The sequence below is a fragment of the Anneissia japonica genome, unplaced genomic scaffold, assembly GCF_011630105.1.
Source record: "Anneissia japonica isolate Jap-2015-1 unplaced genomic scaffold, ASM1163010v1 scaffold1489_len2284818_cov182, whole genome shotgun sequence".
In the NCBI taxonomy this organism is placed as follows: Eukaryota; Metazoa; Echinodermata; class Crinoidea; order Comatulida; family Comatulidae; genus Anneissia; species Anneissia japonica.
This window is the reverse complement of record NW_022698455.1, coordinates 800,097-804,459: the sequence shown is the minus strand read 5'-3', so window position 1 is coordinate 804,459 and position 4,363 is coordinate 800,097. Positions and strand designations below refer to the sequence as shown.

The following is a 4,363-nucleotide window of genomic DNA, read 5'->3' as shown; positions in this document are numbered from 1 at the left end:
AGACAAACTAAAACCATGTGCGCTGCACTGGGCGAGCCAACCAATTAGCGTTCGTGTACGTGAAACAGCAACCATGTGCAGTGCACCTGTCTCTTATACACATCTAGATGTGTATAAGAGACAGGGCTTGTATCGCAGGCTAACATTTTAAAATCGGGTGACCAAATAATGAATTAGGTGCTAAATTTTGATTTAATGCTGGGCAAGTTAAAAACAGACATTCCGTCCGAGTGGGACTCATTCAAAAATTCTAGGGGGGTTCACTAGAAAACAGGGGGGTTCGCTAGAAAAGGGGGGTTCGCCCGAACCATAAAAACCCCCCCTGGCTACGGGCCTGCTCATGAATTTCAGTATTTATACGAATCTATCAGTACGTTTCTACTGTCAATAAATATAATAGATAAATGTATTAATCGTCGTCAACAATGATAACACCATAACCAGGATCTTAACAACAATGCAGGAATAATAATAACAATAATAATAATAATAATAATAATAATAATAATAATAATAATAATAATAATAATAATAATAATAATAATAATAATAGCAATGAAAGTAGCATTCCTCACAATTTGCAACACTCGTATAAGTACTCGTCCTGATTGTTCCCTTAAATAGGCACACACCTGAGCCATTGTCATTCAACACACGCGACGCCTGAACATAATAACCAAACCAGCGTAGACAATCATTACGTCGTTATTTTATTTTATTAATTTAAATTATAACTCCTTACTTTTACTCCCCATTAAAAAGAAAATGTACGTAGTGTAGTTTTTTATCCGATTTTGATGGTCGCCGCCGGATGGGAAGTCGCCGCCGCGGCCGAAGACACTTTGGGCGTTCCATACACATGATTGATTGGATTACATCATCATTTCTGCTTTCGTGCTGTCCATACGATTACAGGGTCAAGCTCACTAGAAACTTTGATATTCTTAAGGTTCAGTTTTTATAAGGTAAAGTTTAGTATTTATAAGGTTCGCCATTGCTATTTATGTAAAAATAATTAAAACAAGACTAGGCATAGAATTGCTGTAAAGTTCCAGCAGCAGCCGCAGCGGCGGCGGCAGGGGCATGTAGTAGTAGTGTGGTATCTACAAAATGAATCTTATCAATTATCTAAGTAGGTTAGGCTGTTAATATTAATTCTTTTTTTTTTTAATTAAAAATATGAAACTAAACTATTGCTTTCATTAGACTGGCAACCCATCTTTTTCTTATTGCTTCTATAGCTGGAAAAAAAATGAGGTTACTGAAAATAAATGGTTAACATGCAATTTATCTCCACTCCAAATAAATTTCTTTAAAGAAATGGTAAACTGGGTATTATTCCATCTAAAATCAGGGGCGGATCCAGCATTTTCCGAAACAGGGGAAGGGGCACACACAACATTTCCAGAATAGATGGACGGCAAGAAAGGTTTACGAAAGGTCAAATGCAACGGCGAGTGTGCCGTTAACCTTATTAAATTGAATTAATTTTTACTTGAGCTTCACTTGAGTCTATCAACATAAAGATTATCTTCTAAACCCCTACAGTTTTCTTTTTGGTTATTATTATACAGTGTTAACATTTAATTATATTATGCACTCAATTATACCAGGCGAAATGCCCTTTTGATGTAATTGGCTTTTAGTTGTTTTCCATCGATTGATGTAATTGTACTATAGGCCCTACACGCCCATACACAGTCGGTTTGACTATAAACCTACCATTTTCATTTTCTGTTGACTTGACAACCACGTAAAAATATTCGCTGCCGTTCTAAAAAACATCTGCATCATGTGGTAATGAGTATGAGTGAGTTAGGCCTATATTTCGTTATCGCTTTTGTTGATCTATAGGCTGGGTTTGCATTTTGTAGGTAGGTTGAGCCTATTACAAGTTTTGCCAATAAGAACGCGCAGACATTACGTCATGGGTCTCAAGAACAATTTTTCTTCCACAACACAGAGTCTTTAAACTTTTCGCGCTGCGTGTTTTCAGCTCCTTTTTTCATTATCATTTTACAAGAATAAACTCAAAGATGTGAGTTTATATTTTATATTTATCATTATTACTTTAATTATCTTTGGAAACCATAACGATTAAATTAGTTTAATAATACTATTCATTTAATTACTATTGCATAGATAGCGTATTCCATAGATCTGATTTCTTTTATATCATTAGGTTTCAGTTTGAACCGTTCTTAAATCTTACACCGTTCGTATCGTTCGTAAATTGTTCTTTACTGTATACACCATTGATAATTCGTTCTTAAATTGCTCACTGTCAGTGTTACGCCATGCGTCTGTTCACTGTTATATCATATGATTATTCGTTATTTATATCCGGTTTAGAAAATTACACCAAGAAACTATTATTATGAACGCGTAAACATATGCTGAGTACGACTATGAATTTTGTTTGAACCGCTTTTTAACGTTTAGCGACGTTAAGACATTACATACAATATGTGGTATTTATAATACTGTAATAATTTAGGAATTTAAACCAGGGGCTGGTGGGTGAGGAGAGGACACAACAGTTTCAAAATAGATGAGTAGCACATAACTCCTTTTGCAAGTTTCTTTAAATGTTTGTTTAATAATACCTGTCTCTTATACACATCTAGATGTGTATAAGAGACAGCAGTAACGTATATATGTATATATTATGTATATACTGTATATATATATATATATATATATATATATATATATATATATATACCGTATGTATATATATGTTAGATATATACATTCAATATTGTCTACAGACCTATTAATAACAAAACCATATGTTAATCTTTAGTTTGCGTCACTTGTTGATAAATTATCAAATTCAATTGCTTCCCATATGTTCGATTACTTTGCATAATGTATTCTGTATTATCCTAACTCGTGATGCCTGCATAATTTTAACATATTATAAATTGATATTGCAACGTATCAGTCAGTGCTGTAAGTATTCACACAGGGTCTTTCGCGCCCTGTTGTTATTAGGCACTTAGCACATTTATATTTTTGGGCACATTTGAGGTGGGTTAAGGGTGATAAGGTATAAGGGGGGGTGGGGCAGAGTCTGTGCTGGTATGTTGGAGGCGAAGAACGTCTCGTATAGTGCTCTCAGTAGAGTCACTAAGATTGTACCTTTGTTGATCATTGGTGGGTTCTTATTTGTATTTTAAAACGTTCTTTATCGTTAATTAGTTTAAACCAATGTTATTTCAGATTAAGTTGTTAAGAAAGAATATGTAAAACTATGATTCTAATGTATGATGATTTTTTAATGTAAACCGCATCATCTTTGTGTAATTCGGAATATCATATAGGCCTACCAAATGAGTGATTTAACTCACGAAATATTAACTGAAAACAACTTGTGATTTATACATAAACTTGTTAGTATAAAGATACAGTAATTTAAAATCTTGAAACTGTATTATTAGTACAGTATTACCGTGTATGTAAAGTGATTCTGTGGCTATGACCTTGAAACATGTCGAAGGTCAGAAACGGCTTTTCCAGTCGTATTTTAGTAAAATGTAATTCTATTAGAGCAAATAGAAACATGAGTATTCCGAACACATTGGCACCAAAATTAACTCTCTACCTCCAGTGGTTGTGGAGATAATAAGGACTCAATAACTATGATATTTGAAACATGTCAAAGGTCAAAAACAGCATTTCCGGTCATTTTCTAGCAAACTTTTCTATTAAACCAAATAGAAACATTAATGTTTCGAACATATTAGCACCACAATTAACTCTTTACCACCAGTGGTTGCGGAGATATAATTACCCTATTGCTATGACCTTGAAACGTGTCAAAGGTTAGAAACAGCATTTCCGGTCAATTATAGCAAAATGTTCCATTAGAGAAAATAGAAACATGAATGTTCAGAACAAATAGACAGGCACCAAAATTAACTCTCTACCACCGGTTTCGGAGATATGACGAACGTATAGCTATGACCTTTGACCCTGACCTTTTGACCTTTCACCACATTTTGAAAATGTGTTACCATGCCAAAAATGTTTCTTGAATCACCCTAAATCAATTTCTGAAGTCAAATTCTTTGGACCTCAAAGTGCATACAAAACCTGGTCTGGCTACTAGGGTAATAATACGGTGCATTGTGTAACGAGCGTTATGTACCACATGTTTTCTGATAAGCCTGGTCACGGTCGATGACTTGTTCGTTGTCTGACCTCTGACATGTAAACAATATGGCGGCGCTCATGAGTTTGGCGTAGTGTGACGATCTTCAACTTGTTGTTGAGATCTATATAATTTTTGTTGTTTTATCTTATATTTTTTTATTAATGTTCATTACCATGGACGTATCCGGGGGGGGGGGCCGCCGTG

General features: G+C 34.7%; 1 protein-coding gene across 4 annotated transcripts in view; it reads left to right on the top strand.

Annotated features, from left to right (window-relative positions):
• The first annotated feature begins 881 nt into the window (after nt 1-881).
• Nucleotides 882-4,363, top strand: part of LOC117102620 (neuronal cell adhesion molecule-like) — a 15,526-nt gene continuing 12,044 nt past the window's right edge. Inside the window, exon 1 of one of the 4 annotated variants that reach the window (XM_033243003.1) lies at nt 882-965. The gene's annotated coding sequence lies outside the window, so the exon portion shown is untranslated. Of the gene's footprint in view, nt 966-2,917; nt 2,956-4,363 lie in introns of those variants that run through there. The other 3 variants (XM_033243002.1, XM_033243004.1, XM_033242999.1) reach the window with 3 other exon arrangements.